General features: G+C 47.4%; 1 protein-coding gene across 1 annotated transcript in view; it reads left to right on the top strand.

Annotated features, from left to right (window-relative positions):
• The window catches only part of LOC138286958 (uncharacterized), an 878,316-nt gene that overhangs the window by 215,406 nt on the left and 646,223 nt on the right, over nt 1-16,687 (top strand).

Below are 16,687 nucleotides of genomic sequence, written 5' to 3'. Positions count from 1 at the left end.
AGAGTTTGGGTCTTGCAGAGGTGCATGTCCCCTTACCTCAATAAATGAGTCCGGCCCTGGGGAGGGGGTCCCCAGGGCCTCAAGGCTCGGGAGTGGAGCTGCACAGAACACCCAAACTAAAAAGAACAAAAAGAAAATAAATGAGAGGCAGGAGGCCCACATTTATTGTTCACTTTGCCTTAGAGGAGCACCCCATAATTCCCTGCAAGGGGTTTTTAGCATATTTTATGCAGATTGGTGGTGCACCTTTAAGGCACAGGGGGACCATCAAGCATTTTTTTAATGTTGTGGAGTGCATCAGCCTTCCAGCACCACAACATTTTAAAAAACAGTAAGTCCCCGGGGTGTTTGAATACATGACCCCAGGGAACTTACCATATTTTTCAAAACCACTCCTGGCTGGCACTATGGGCTTCAGCTGGAGTGCGAGGACCTTTTATGTATTTTTTCTGATTCCCTTTTGTTAGCTGAAAATACGTTAAAAGAAAGACTGAGAGACATGTTGGTTTTATATTAAAAAATAATTTTGCTGGGTCTTTCTTTTAACATTTTGCAGACCACAAACTGCTTTGTTAATAAAACCTATGTTAAACAGAAGACTCACAGACATATTGATTGTTTTAATTAAAACTTTATTAACTATTTTGTAATAATCACTTTTATCAAACATTGCATTGTGTAAATTAATGAAATATACATTTGCTTAAAAACATTATTGATTTTTGGAGAAAGATGATTTATATATAGACACTATGCTATATATGCTTTATTTATATTGATATGTGCTATGCTCTGCCCTTGGTGAAGCCAATAGGCCCACTTGTTATATTTTAGTGCTGTGACTCTCTAGCAAAATCATTAGTCTACCTGAGTGAGGCTAGGACCTGCAAGACCAACCGCACCCTGCTCATGCCAAAAGGCCATATATGGTGTGGGGCCAACCTCACGGCGTAGGGTTCCTTGTGCAAAGGGTTTGATGCAGGTCCTGGTCGCAAAACCTTTAACGTAATGACTGTGCGCAGCAGGTGTTGACTGCCCTGTGGGATTTGGAGGCAGGGAGTGGCAGCAGGCCAGGCCCTGTGGCTAACCCCACGCCACACACGGTCAAAGGCCATGTGCGGCAGGGGTTGGCCTTACGTATGGTAAGAGCCTTTATGTTTAGAAAAAACCTAGAAATTCTCTGGAAATAAACAAAGGTTAAAGTGACGTTATAGTTATATGATGTAATTATATCTAGCTTTACATTAAAAAAATACCTTAGAAATTCACTGAAAAAACAAAGGTTAGAGTGATGTCAAAGTTAGGTGAAAATGTCAGTGACAACGTAACGTCTTAAACTCATAAACCACTGAAATTCACCAGTAATATTTATCTCTAGCAACTATAACTCGTGCCCTAAAGTAACTTTAACTCACACCCTCAGAATGCACAACCAATTACCCTACATATCACATCACTCATTACACGTTCTGTAACATCATTAATATCATCACTGCAACATTTGAAATGATATCATTGATAACTGTGCATGGCGGGCGTGAGTCTCTAATTAAAGCATCATACAGTAACACAGTGTCATCTACACACAGCACATTTTCCATTTAAGTGACCACTAAATTTGCAGACATACAGCTTTACTGATAAAGGTATATACATGGGAATGATAATGTATGGAAATCAGGTTTCAGTGAATATCATTTGTGCATCACCCAGCAAAACTGTCTTGATTTGTTTTGAACATTTTGAAATCTTTGTTTCCGTTCACACTTCAGAATTACAAAAAATGGGTTTAATTTATGATTTTTTTAGCTGCTCATAAATTCTGAAATATATCTGCAGTTATGAAAGGTACAGGTATTTAAATGTTGTTGTGTGTTAAACAATGACATTCTACAGTCTCTCCTTTCACACTGCATGTACACCAGCGAGGTTGTCACATAGTTTACTTCAAAAATTCTTCTTGCTTTGAAGCTAGAGTAAGAAAAGTAAAGACTAATCCCCATGTTTACAGAATAAGCAGGAACTTGTCAGAAGACTTATCCTAATATTTCACCTCTGCCTTTAAAACACAGCAAATGTGACAGAATAAATACAAAATGTAAAGGCGCCGTTATTTATGACCCTTCCGCAACCCACCAGGAATTGGCTGACGGCCCCCCCAGTGGTCTGTGACCCACAGTTTGGGAAACGCTGCTCTTTAATATTGACGTATTGATTTAATGGAATATAAATTCTAAAATAAATGTTAATTGAGTCATTCACTCACATTCTGTCAGTTCTTCTGGGGTTTTCTTATTGATGGACAGTCAGTGCTTGGAATGTATGTCTAGGGTCTTCTTCATCAGGGGTGTGAGGGGCCCAACACTGCTGGTCCGTCACAGCTTAAAGCGGAGGCACAGAGACTCACAGCCGGAGGATTTAAGTCTCATACTGTTTATCAATACTTACTCATCCTCACTGATCGAAATAAGTGACTGGATCTGGAGACCTCCTCCCTTGTCCAGTTAGACCGCTAAGTGGGTCTGTTCTGCATACATTAAAAAAAGCAAGATTTCATGATGTAAAGAATAACAGCAAGAGAACCATGTAAGCATTAACAAGGAGAGGGGGTGACACCAGGTCCTGTGTGACTCCCCATAATCAAGTACTGCAAACAGAAGTGTAAACGTTTATGCGCTTGCAGTCTATGAAAGAGGCCAGCGGTGCCTTGAAGCTCTGTATCTCTCTCTGTCAAACCCACCCTATTCAACCCCCTCCCCAGCAGCACCTGTATGGGACCAATAAGTGAACACTAGACACTCTCTCAGACACAACCTATTCAACCCCCTCCCCAGCAGCACCTGTATGGGACCAGTAAGTGAACACTAGACACTCTCTCAGACACAACCTATTCTACAACCTCCCCAGCAGCACCTGTATGGGACCAGTAAGTGAACACTAGACACTCTCTCAGACACAACCTATTCTACAACCTCCCCAGCAGCACCTGTATGGGACCAGTAAGTGAACACTAGACACTCTCTCAGACACAACCTATTCAACCCCCTCCCCAGCAGCACCTGTATGGGACCAGTAAGTGAACACTAGACACTCTCTCAAACACAACCCATTCTACAACCTCCCCAGCAGCACCTGTATGGGACCAGTAAGTGAACACTAGACACTCTCTCAGACACAACCTATTCTACAAGCTCCCCAGCAGCACCTGTATGGGACCAGTAAGTGAACACTAGACACTCTCTCAGACACAACCTATTCTACAAGCTCCCCAGCAGCACCTGTATGGGACCAGTAAGTGAACACTAGACACTCTCTCAGACACAACCTATTCAACCCCCTCCCCAGCAGCACCTGTATGAGACCAGTAAGTGAACACTAGACACTCTCTCAAACACAACCCATTCTACAACCTCCCCAGCAGCACCTGTATGGGACCAGTAAGTGAACACTAGACACTCTCTCAGACACAACCCATTCTACAAGCTCCCCAGCAGCACCTGTATGGGACCAGTAAGTGAACACTAGACACTCTCTCAGACACAACCTATTCTACAAGCTCCCCAGCAGCACCTGTATGGGACCAGTAAGTGAACACTAGACACTCTCTCAGACACAACCTATTCAACCCCCTCCCCAGCAGCACCTGTATGGGACCAGTAAGTGAACACTAGACACTCTCTCAAACACAACCCATTCTACAACCTCCCCAGCAGCACCTGTATGGGACCAGTAAGTGAACACTAGACACTCTCTCAGACACAACCCATTCTACAAGCTCCCCAGCAGCACCTGTATGGGACCAGTAAGTGAACACTAGACACTCTCTCAGACACAACCCATTCTACAAGCTCCCCAGCAGCACCTGTATGGGACCAGTAAGTGAACACTAGACACTCTCTCAGAAACAACCTATTCTACAAGCTCCCCAGCAGCACCTGTATGGGACCAGTAAGTGAACACTAGACACTCAGACACAACCTATTCTACAACCTCCCCAGCAGCACCTGTATGGGACCAGTAAGTGAACACTAGACACTCAGACACAACCTATTCTACAACCTCCCCAGCAGCACCTGTATGGGACCAGTAAGTGAACACTAGACACTCTCTCAGACACAACCTATTCTACAACCTCCCCAGCAGCACCTGTATGGGACCAGTAAGTGAACACTAGACACTCTCTCAAACACAACCTATTCTACAACCTCCCCAGCAGCACCTCTATGGGACCAGTAAGTGAACACTAGACACTCTCTCAGACACAACCTATTCTACAACCTCCCCAGCAGCACCTGTATGGGACCAGTAAGTGAACACTAGACACTCTCCCAGACACAACCTATTCTACAACCTCCCCAGCAGCACCTGTATGGGACCAGTAAGTGAACACTAGACACTCTCCCAAACACAACCTATTCTACAACCTCCCTGCAGCACCTGTATGGGACCAGTAAGTGAACACTAGACACTCTCTCAGACACAACCTATTCTACAAGCTCCCCAGCAGCACCTGTATGGGACCAGTAAGTGAACACTAGACACTCTCTCAGACACAACCTATTCTACAAGCTCCCCAGCAGCACCTGTATGGGACCAGTAAGTGAACACTAGACACTCTCTCAGACACAACCTATTCTACAAGCTCCCTGCAGCACCTGTATGGGACCAGTAAGTGAACACTAGACACTCTCTCAGACACAACCTATTCTACAAGCTCCCCAGCAGCACCTGTATAGGACCAGTAAGTGAACACTAGACACTCTCTCAAACACAACCTATTCTACAACCTCCCCAGCAGCACCTGTATGGGACCAGTAAGTGAACACTAGACACTCAGACACAACCTATTCTACAACCTCCCCAGCAGCACCTGTAGGAGACCAGTAAGTGAACACTAGACACTCTCTCAGACAAACACAACCTATTCTACAACCTCCCCAGCAGCACCTGTATGGGACCAGTAAGTGAACACTAGACACTCTCTCAGACACAACCTATTCTACAACCTCCCCAGCAGCACCTGTATGGGACCAGTAAGTGAACACTAGACACTCTCTCAGACACAACCTATTCTACAACCTCCCCAGCAGCACCTGTATGGGACCAGTAAGTGAACACTAGACACTCTCTCAAACACAACCTATTCTACAACCTCCCCAGCAGCACCTCTATGGGACCAGTAAGTGAACACTAGACACTCTCTCAAACACAACCTATTCAACCCCCTCCCCAGCAGCACCTGTATGGGACCAGTAAGTGAACACTAGACACTCTCTCAGACACAACCTATTCAACCCCCTCCCCAGCAGCACCTGTATGGGACCAGTAAGTGAACACTAGACACTCTCTCAGACACAACCTATTCTACAACCTCCCCAGCAGCACCTGTATGGGACCAGTAAGTGAACACCAGACACTCTCTCAGACAAACACAACCTATTCTACAACCTCCCCAGCAGCACCTGTATGGGACCAGTAAGTGAACACTAGACACTCTCTCAGACACAACCTATTCTACAAGCTCCCCAGCAGCACCTCTATGGGACCAGTAAGTGAACACTAGACACTCAGACAAACCCACCCTATTCTACAACCTCCCCAGCAGCACCTGTATGGGACCAGTAAGTGAACACTAGACACTCTCTCAGACACAACCTATTCTACAACCTCCCCAGCAGCACCTGTATGGGACCAGTAAGTGAACACTAGACACTCTCTCAAACACAACCTATTCTACAACCTCCCCAGCAGCACCTGTATGGGACCAGTAAGTGAACACTAGACACTCTCTCAGACACAACCTATTCTACAAGCTCCCCAGCAGCACCTCTATGGGACCAGTAAGTGAACACTAGACACTCTCTCAGACAAACACAACCTATTCTACAACCTCTCCAGCAGCACCTGTATGGGACCAGTAAGTGAACACTAGACACTCTCTCAGACACAACCTATTCTCCAACCTCCCCAGCAGCACCTGTATGGGACCAGTAAGTGAACACTAGACACTCTCTCAGACACAATGTATTCTACAACCTCCCCAGCAGCACCTGTATGGGACCAGTAAGTGAACACTAGACACTCTCTCAAACACAACCTATTCTACAACCTCCCCAGCAGCACCTGTATGGGACCAGTAAGTGAACACTAGACACTCTCTCAGACACAACCTATTCTACAAGCTCCCCAGCAGCACCTCTATGGGACCAGTAAGTGAACACTAGACACTCTCTCAGACAAACACAACCTATTCTACAACCTCTCCAGCAGCACCTGTATGGGACCAGTAAGTGAACACTAGACACTCTCTCAGACAACCTATTCTACAACCTCCCCAGCAGCACCTGTATGGGACCAGTAAGTGAACACTAGACACTCTCTCAGACACAACCTATTCTACAACCTCCCCAGCAGCACCTGTATGGGACCAGTAAGTGAACACTAGACACTCTCTCAGACACAACCTATTCTACAACCTCCCCAGCAGCACCTGTATGGGACCAGTAAGTGAACACTAGACACTCTCTCAAACACAACCTATTCAACCCCCTTTCCAGCAGCACCTGTATGGGACCAGTAAGTGAACACTAGACACTCTCTCAGACACAACCTATTCTACAACCTCTCCAGCAGCACCTGTATGGGACCAGAAAGTGAACACTAGACACTCTCTCAGACACAACCTATTCTACAAGCTCCCCAGCAGCACCTGTATGGGACCAGTAAGTGAACACTAGACACTCTCTCAGACACAACCTATTCTACAACCTCCCCAGCAGCACCTGTATGGGACCAGTAAGTGAACACTAGACACTCTCTCAGACACAACCTATTCTACAACCTCCCCAGCAGCACCTGTATGGGACCAGTAAGTGAACACTAGACACTCTCTCAGACAAACACAACCTATTCTACAACCTCCCCAGCAGCACCTGTATGGGACCAGTAAGTGAACACTAGACACTCTCTCAGACAAACACAACCTATTCTACAACCTCCCCAGCAGCACCTGTATGGGACCAGTAAGTGAACACTAGACACTCTCTCAGACACAACCTATTCTACAACCTCCCCAGCAGCACCTGTATGGGACAAGTAAGTGAACACTAGACACTCTCTCAAACACAACCTATTCAACCCCCTTTCCAGCAGCACCTGTATGGGACCAGTAAGTGAACACTAGACACTCTCTCAGACACAACCTATTCTACAACCTCTCCAGCAGCACCTGTATGGGACCAGTAAGTGAACACTAGACACTCTCTCAGACAAACACAACCTATTCTACAACCTCCCCAGCAGCACCTGTATGGGACCAGTAAGTGAACACTAGACACTCTCTCAGACACAACCTATTCTACAACCTCCCCAGCAGCACCTGTATGGGACCAGTAAGTGAACACTAGACACTCTCTCAGACACAACCTATTCTACAACCTCCCCAGCAGCACCTGTATGGGACCAGTAAGTGAACACTAGACACTCTCTCAGACACAACCTATTCTACAACCTCCCCAGCAGCACCTGTATGGGACCAGTAAGTGAACACTAGACACTCTCTCAGACACAACCTATTCTACAACCTCCCCAGCAGCACCTGTATGGGACCAGTAAGTGAACACTAGACACTCTCTCAGACACAACCTATTCTACAACCTCCCCAGCAGCACCTGTATGGGACCAGTAAGTGAACACTAGACACTCTCTCAGACACAACCTATTCAACCCCCTTTCCAGCAGCACCTGTATGGGACCAGTAAGTGAACACTAGACACTCTCTCAGACACAACCTATTCTACAACCTCTCCAGCAGCACCTGTATGGGACCAGTAAGTGAACACTAGACACTCTCTCAGACACAACCTATTCTACAACCTCCCCAGCAGCACCTGTATGGGACCAGTAATTGAACACTAGACACTCTCTCAGACACAACCTATTCTACAACCTCCCCAGCAGCACCTGTATGGGACCAGTAAGTGAACACTAGACACTCTCTCAGACACAACCTATTCTACAACCTCCCCAGCAGCACCTGTATGGGACCAGTAAGTGAACACTAGACACTCTCTCAGACACAACCTATTCTACAACCTCCCCAGCAGCACCTGTATGGGACCAGTAAGTGAACACTAGACACTCTCTCAGACACAACCTATTCTACAACCTCCCCAGCAGCACCTGTATGGGACCAGTAAGTGAACACTAGACACTCTCTCAAACACAACCTATTCAACCCCCTTTCCAGCAGCACCTGTATGGGACCAGTAAGTGAACACTAGACACTCTCTCAGACAAACACAACCTATTCTACAACCTCCCCAGCAGCACCTGTATGGGACCAGTAAGTGAACACTAGACACTCTCTCAGACAAACACAACCTATTCTACAACCTCCCCAGCAGCACCTGTATGGGACCAGTAAGTGAACACTAGACACTCTCTCAGACAAACACAACCTATTCTACAACCTCCCCAGCAGCACCTGTATGGGACCAGTAAGTGAACACTAGACACTCTCTCAGACAAACACAACCTATTCTACAACCTCCCCAGCAGCACCTGTATGGGACCAGTAAGTGAACACTAGACACTCTCTCAGACACAACCTATTCTACAACCTCCCCAGCAGCACCTGTATGGGACCAGTAAGTGAACACTAGACACTCTCTCAGACACAACCTGTTCTACAACCTCCCCAGCAGCACCTGTATGGGACCAGTAAGTGAACACTAGACACTCTCTCAGACACAACCTATTCTACAACCTCCCCAGCAGCACCTGTATGGGAACAGTAAGTGAACACTAGACACTCTCTCAGACACAACCTATTCTACAACCTCCCCAGCAGCACCTGTATGGGACCAGTAAGTGAACACTAGACACTCTCTCAAACACAACCTATTCAACCCCCTTTCCAGCAGCACCTGTATGGGACCAGTAAGTGAACACTAGACACTCTCTCAGACAAACACAACCTATTCTACAACCTCCCCAGCAGCACCTGTATGGGACCAGTAAGTGAACACTAGACACTCTCTCAGACAAACACAACCTATTCTACAACCTCCCCAGCAGCACCTGTATGGGACCAGTAAGTGAACACTAGACACTCTCTCAGACAAACACAACCTATTCTACAACCTCCCCAGCAGCACCTGTATGGGACCAGTAAGTGAACACTAGACACTCTCTCAGACACAACCTATTCTACAACCTCCCCAGCAGCACCTGTATGGGACCAGTAAGTGAACACTAGACACTCTCCCAGACACAACCTATTCTACAACCTCCCCAGCAGCACCTGTATGGGACCAGTAAGTGAACACTAGACACTCTCTCAGACACAACCTATTCTACAACCTCCCCAGCAGCACCTGTATGGGACCAGTAAGTGAACACTAGACACTCTCTCAGACAAACACAACCTATTCTACAACCTCCCCAGCAGCACCTGTATGGGACCAGTAAGTGAACACTAGACACTCTCTCAGACACAACCTATTCTACAACCTCCCCAGCAACACCTGTATGGGACCAGTAAGTGAACACTAGACACTCTCTCAGACACAACCTATTCTACAACCTCCCCAGCAGCACCTGTATGGGACCAGTAAGTGAACACTAGACACTCTCTCAGACACAACCTATTCTACAACCTCCCCAGCAGCACAAACACAACCTATTCTACAACCTCCCCAGCAGCACCTTGAGGAGACTGCTGGGTGAGCCTGAAGCACTCTCTAATAAGCCCAACCTCTTTTACACACTCCCCTGCAGCACCTGTAGGAGACAGGTGAAGGGTGTCTTGTCCTAGAGCTCTGCCAGGGCTAGTTTGGTCTCATGTGTGGGTAAAACTTCATTGGTTTCTGTCCAGAAATGCTTGGTTTTCACAGGGAACAGACAGACTTTGTTCAGGAAGGACGAGGCATGACCTGTTATGACTGACAGTGACTATGCCCCCACTAAGGAATTTATTAATAATTTACAGATATTAGTGCACTGACTGGTGTCAGACTCTTCAAGGTGGAAGGCTAATCTTCCCTAGACCGCTGCAGTTACAGCTGAACCTGAGAAACCCACCAATCTTTAAACAACTTGGTTTCTACTGGTTATTTTGGTAGGTCATTACCAGGCTGTCCTTTAGAGGGATCAGCAAATATTTTTCCAATATGCAAAATCTTCTTGCAAAAATATTTAAGTCGCTTACCCGAGAAGTGAAGGCTTACTTCAGGAGGTAATAGGTTTGGAGTTCAAGTTAAGGAATGACTTGGGCATCAAGATGAATCCATGTCACTGGGAGACACGTTTTACAGATCTGGGTTTTGATTTAACTTCTCAGTGTACCCTGGGATTTGTAGTCTTAGTTAATTTTAATTGAGCGTATTGAACCAACTCACCCAATAACAATGATATGTAAAAGCAAAGTGAAGGCTTGGGAAAGTGGCATCCTGGGAACATGACTCCTCCTAAGTACAACAGCATAATTTTACACAAATTACTTCATGTCCTGTTAGACATGTTACTTTTAAAAAGATGTTACTTTTCATAGGAATTTTACTTTTAAAAGGAGACATTTACATGTCGGTGGAGCAGGTAGAATCAGCAATACCAAATAAAAAAAGTCCTAGCAAGCTGTGCAGTCAAGATATGACCCGACCCAAGGACGGATTCTAGTTCTTAGAAAACGGTAGTACATACAACCAAAGGTCTGGTGGTGAACAGCAGACACTGTCTGTAGGGTTAGTCGAAAGTCCCTGGCACAATGTTCATGTGATAGCCTGTTCTTAATTTTAGCATACTGGCACAACTAGTATATATTCGTGTGCAGGAGACCTGCCTCACGAGTCTCCTGACAAGTGCTCTAAGTGACTGTATTAAGTTGCTAATGAAGCAGGGCTAGATTCTGGTGGGTTCCCGGGATCTCTCTATGGTACTTCTTTAGGCATGGGTGGCTATTGCCCCAAAGACTAGGCCTCGACACTACCAATAGTTGGTGGCAGCTGATTATAGTGGTGGTTGCCAGGCCTTTATCATGACCCTGTATGGGGAGAATGGCTGCAGACTCTTCCTGGTAAATCTGTGCAGTGTCATGGCTGGGTTTAGGTTCCCTCTCTTTAGGTATCTGCAACATTGTAGGGAGCTTAATAGAGTTAGCATTAGTATTGTGTTGGGAATGTCCCCGGCATGGAGTCCAGTCATGTATCCCTGCCCTAACAGTCATGTATCCTTGCCCTGATTGCCTAACCTCGAGTATCTTGGATCCTAGGTTTTGATTTTGCCCCCGTTTCACACTAATCCAGTGTGTGATGGAAGGCCTAACCCTATCCCTTCACATGAGTGAGGTCCAGGACCTGCCCTGTATCTGGAGGGGCAACTCAAGCATGCTGTCATGTGTTGTACAGTAGATGTCCATCGTAGGTTTAGCAGTGGTGTAGACTGGTGGTGGCAGCATACTGTGGTTTGTGAAATCGTACTGGTGAACATACCTTTTTATCTGAGTCACAGGACTGGAGCCCTACTGGACACTTGTGTAAAGTTCTGCTTTTGTGCTCCTACCCATGTCTTGGTGCTAACATTCCAGTGCATGTTATATGTGTGCATTTGTGTGTAGCCTGTGTGGAGTATGATTGTACGAGAGTCATGGAGTATCCAAGTACACAGGATGGCGTTTCAGTTGTTTTCCTAGCTAGTGTAAGGGTATTGCTGACTTTCCTGAAGCTGGAGGGAGAAAACCTGGACACTGAAGGGAGGGAAGGGGAGACAGGGCTCCCTTTAGACATTGGATTAGCTCCTTTTGCTGTGAGGGTCTGCTGATTAATCTCCTTGAGCTCTGTCGATTGTGGAATTGAAAGGTGGGACTCTCTGTTGTCTCATAGCGTGAAGGATTCTGTAGGTGAGGCTGGCCTTTTGTCTACTTCCTCGTTCGTCCTCCTGTTCTGTGTGCTGCTGTTGCCAGGTGCAGAAACCTCACACACCTCTTTGTGCCTCTGTTGTGGGTGGTCCAAACTGGAGACGACTCTGCTGTGAGGACCATCACTCTAAACAAAAGCTCTGTTTGAAAGACTGCCTGGAGAGGACACAAGAAAGAAGAACCAACCCAAACACGCTCTGAGAGTGTGGACAGAGAATCCACATCCCTTGTTTTCTTTGGGTGTATAAAAGTGGGAGGTGCTCACTCACCAGTTCCAAGTTTGTTCCAAGTTCTCTTTGACTTAGAAAGGGAAGGATCCGCAGAGTACTTATAGGACTACTGAGCAGCTAGAGCTGGTGCCTGCCTAACAGCCAGCGTCCCAGAGGTGGGGTGGCTTCACCTTGAGCCTGACCTGGAAGAAAGAGTTGTTGCCTTTACCTGAAGGACTTGCAGGCTAACCTGCATGCTGAGACACAGAAGGAAAACACCAGCCAGGCAGGAGGTGCGATTGTTCAGAGTGAGCAGAAGCAGCTGACCCCAGAATTGATGGCTCATCCACCCGGAGAGAGATTTCCATGCCTCAAGGACCAGTTTGTTGGATCTTCTGCCCAAGCGGCCTGTGTTGTGGCATTGTTCTGAGGTTGTGCCTGAGCATATTATGCACCTGTGATCCAGGAGTTGTGCCTGAGTGGTCCCCCCCCATGGCAGTGTCTTCAAGTTATGCCTGATTGGTGCAGCTGTGAACCTAAAATTATGCCAAACAGAATGTTACAGTGCACATTTTCAAAGTTGTTTTAAAGTTGGGTGCATCACTGTGATGATGACGGAACCTGAGCAAACTTCACCACTATCCCACTATAGAGAGCTGAGGTGGGGATGTGTCGCAGGTGAAGATGTGCCCTGTTTCATTTTGAGATCTCTGATCTCGTTGCTCACCGTCGAACTGATTCGAACCTAAGAAGGAGGTCTACGACAAGCCAGGGACCTTCAGTGATGCTGAAGCCTCAGGGCAGCAGCCTTTGCTGCTATTTCAGCAGAGTTAACCAGAGTGCCAGAGCACTCACAGGCAGTGCGTTTCCTCTCAGGAAGGGGAGGGAAAGCCAGACGCATGCTCCTGGTCCCTGCTGTGACCGGCTCCTCCACAGAGCTTTGAATTGGTGAGATCCAAGAACATCTGGGAGTGAGGCAAGTAACTGGGTGCAGGAACTCTAGAGAGGGGGTGCCTGATATCTGCACTTGTCATAAATCACTTAAACCTAGGAAAAGGGCAGAGAGTGGGGTCAGAAGAGAGAGAGGGATTGCCAATTCTAGGTTACAGTGATTTTGCATCAGTGAGATATTCATACTTGCATACTCTAGGGTGCAGTATTGAGTTTCCTGAGTGTATTAATGTACTTTCTTTTCACAAAACAAGAACTCTGTTGGACAATCAGTTATGCACTGCATGGTGATTGTTGAGTGTTGCGCTTCAATCACCCCCAAACTACCTCCCTGGGAATCCTGTGAATGCTTGACTTTGCTTCCACTGAGAGTAAAGTGCTATAATAATTGTACTGGCCCAGCTGCAGAGTTATAGTAGGACATACCCTGACACATCAGAGGGAAAAGGCTCAGGCTCCACGGCTAAAGTCCAGTAACCTCTGCTTGTTCTGTGGCCTCCCTAAACAGAGTCTGACAATTAGCAGCAAGTGGTGTGAAATCCTGCTTAGTCAATTTCAACTTTCTACCACAGAGTAATAAGATCAACATTTAAACACCTATCTAGCAACATCTCAGGTGCAAGGTTGGCTGGAATAGACTTGGATACCTTGTCCCGAGATCAGTTGAGGGATCTATGTTTGGAGAGAGTGTGGCAGGCTACCGGGAACAAGAGCAGGCAGTATTTGTACATTAGTGACCATTTAGAAATCAGAGGGGAGAAACTGTGATGGGCTCTGGGAAGGGAACCATGATAGGAAACCTTGAAGTAAGTGTTGTAGTGCCATTCTATGTTAGCCCTTTAGCTTAGATCTCTAAACATACCCTGGGGTGTCCCCATTTTTACCTTTCAGTGTTTTCTCAAGGCAGTCTCCTCCACTGATTTCTAGTGTATCACTGACACTGACTCCAGACGTTATTCCCTTGGGTGTGTTAGCTCTTGCCAAGACCCTGCATTTGCAGTTGGGTCTCCAGACGGACAGGGCTGAGGAAGCGGAGAAGACCAAGGAGTTGAAGAAGGAGATGCTGAGATTAGTTCACCAGGAGCAAGTGGAAAGAAGGAGGGAGAGGCAGGACGAATGGGCTCATGATGAGTACAGTAATGACCATGAGTGGTGGGAAATGGAAAAATAGGGAAAGAAGAATTTGTGAGAGAGGGTTGCTCAGGATACAAGCAAAGACAGCTACATCTGGGAAAAATGATTCCACTTCCAACTCTACCAGAAGAGCTTGTCATGTGGATGGACAAGATATTTTGGAATGGTTTGTGAGCTTTGAGATTGTTTTTAGGGCTCAGGCTTTGAATGGCGTGTCAAAGACAGCCACTCCCACAAGTCATTAGTAAATGGAAGGATGCCTGGGACTAAAAAATTGAATTTTGAGTGAATGAAAGAGGCTCTAATTAGAAAGTTTGGGTTGCCTTAAGAGCGGCAAGAAAGTCTTTTGCTTGTTGAACCCTTTGAAAAATATGGGCCTGGCCTTTATGAAAAACCTTTAGCTTCGCCAGTTGGACTATGCCAGCTGGGGCCTGTAGGAAAGTACCATCTTGCCTGGCATGTTACCCCCATATTTCACTGTATATATGTTGTTTTAGTGTATGTGTCACTGGGACCCTGCCAGCCAGGGCCCCAGTGCTCACAAGTGTGCCCTGTATGTGTTCCCTGTGTGATGACTAACTGTCTCACTGAGGCTCTGCTAACCAGAACCTCAGTGGTTATGCTCTCTCTGCTTTCCAAATTGTCACTAACAGGCTAGTGACCAATTTCACCAATTCACATTGGCATACTGGAACACCCTTATAATTCCCTAGTATATGGTACTGAGGTACCCAGGGTATTGGGGTTCCAGGAGATCCCTATGGGCTGCAGCATTTCTTTTGCCACCCATAGGGAGCTCTGACAATTCTTACACAGGCCTGCCACTGCAGCCTGAGTGAAATAACGTCCACGTTATTTCACAGCCATTTACCACTGCACTAAAGTAACTTATAAGTCACCTATATGTCTAACCTTCACCTGGTGAAGGTTGGGTGCTAAGTTACTTAGTGTGTGGGCACCCTGGCACTAGCCAAGGTGCCCCCACATCGTTCAGGGCAAATTCCCCGTACTTTGTGAGTGCGGGGACACCATTTCACGCGTGCACTATACATAGGTCACTACCTATGTATAGCGTCACAACAGTAACTCCGAACATGGCCATGTAACATGTCTAAGATCATGGAATTGTCACCCCAATGCCATTCTGGCATTGGGGAGACAATTCCATGATTCCCCAGGTCTCTAGCACAGAACCCGGGTACTGCCAAACAACCTTTCCCGGGGTTTCACTGCAGCTGCAGCTGCTGCTGCTGTCAACCCCTCAGACAGGTTTCTGACCTCCTGGGGTCCAGCCAGGCCTGGCCCAGGAGGGCAGAACAAAGGACTTCCTCAGAGAGAGGGTGTTACACCCTCTCCCTTTGGAAAAAGGTGTCAGGGCTGGGGAGGAGTAGCCTCCCCCAGCCTCTGGAAATGCTTTGATGGGCACAGATGGTGCCCATCTCTGCATAAGCCAGTCTACACCGGTTCAGGGATCCCCCAGCCCTGCTCTGGCGCGAAACTGGACAAAGGAAAGGGGAGTGACCACTCCCCTGACCTGCACTTCCCAGGGGAGGTGCCCAGAGCTCCTCCAGCGTGCCCCAGACCTCTGCCATCTTGGATTCAGAGGTGTGCTGGCACACTGGACTGCTCTGAGTGGCCAGGGCCAGCAGGTGACGTCAGAGACTCCTTCTGATAGGCTCTTACCTGTGTTACTAGCCTATCCTCCTTCCTAGGTAGCCAAACCTCCTTTTCTGGCTATTTAGGGTCTCTGCTTTGGGGAATTCTTCAGATACCGAATGCAAGAGCTCACCAGAGTTCCTCTGCACTTCTCTCTTCACCTTCTGCCAAAGGATCGACCGCTGACTGCTCAGGATGCCTGCAAAACCGCAACAAAGTAGCAAAGACGACTACTGCAACCTTGTATCGCTTCATCCTGCTGGCTTTCTCGCCTGTTTCCTGGTGGTGCATGCTCTGGGGGTAGCCTGCCTCCTTCTTGCACCAGGAGGTCTGAAGAAATCTCCTGTGGGTCGACGGAATCTTCCCCCTGCAACCGCAGGCAACAAAAGACTGCATCACCGGTCCTCTGGGTCCCCTCTCAGCACGACAAGCGTGGTCCCTGGAACTCAGCAACTCTGTCCAAGTGACTCCCACAGTCCAGTGACTCTTCAGTCCAAGTTTGGTGGCGGTAAGTCCTTGCCTCCCCACGCTAGACTGCATTGTTGGGTACTGCGTGATTTGCAGCTGCTCCGGCTCCTGTGCACTCTTCCAGGATTTCCTTTGTGCACAGCCAAGCCTGGGTCCCCGACACTCTAACCTGCAGTGCACAACCTTCTGAGTTGTCCTCCGATGTCGTGGGACTCCCTTTTCTGACTTTGGGTGGACTCCGGTTCACTCCTCTTCCAAGAGCCTGTTCCGGTACTTCTGCGGGTGCTGCCTGCTTCTGTGAGGGCTCCCTGACTTGCTGGGAGCCCCCTCTGTCTCCTCATCCAAGTGGCGACAT

The sequence above is a fragment of the Pleurodeles waltl genome, chromosome 4_1 (genome assembly GCF_031143425.1).
Source record: "Pleurodeles waltl isolate 20211129_DDA chromosome 4_1, aPleWal1.hap1.20221129, whole genome shotgun sequence".
NCBI lineage: Eukaryota > Metazoa > Chordata > Amphibia > Caudata > Salamandridae > Pleurodeles > Pleurodeles waltl.
Note: the sequence above shows the minus strand (reverse complement) of the source record. Positions and strands in the feature narration are given on the sequence as shown.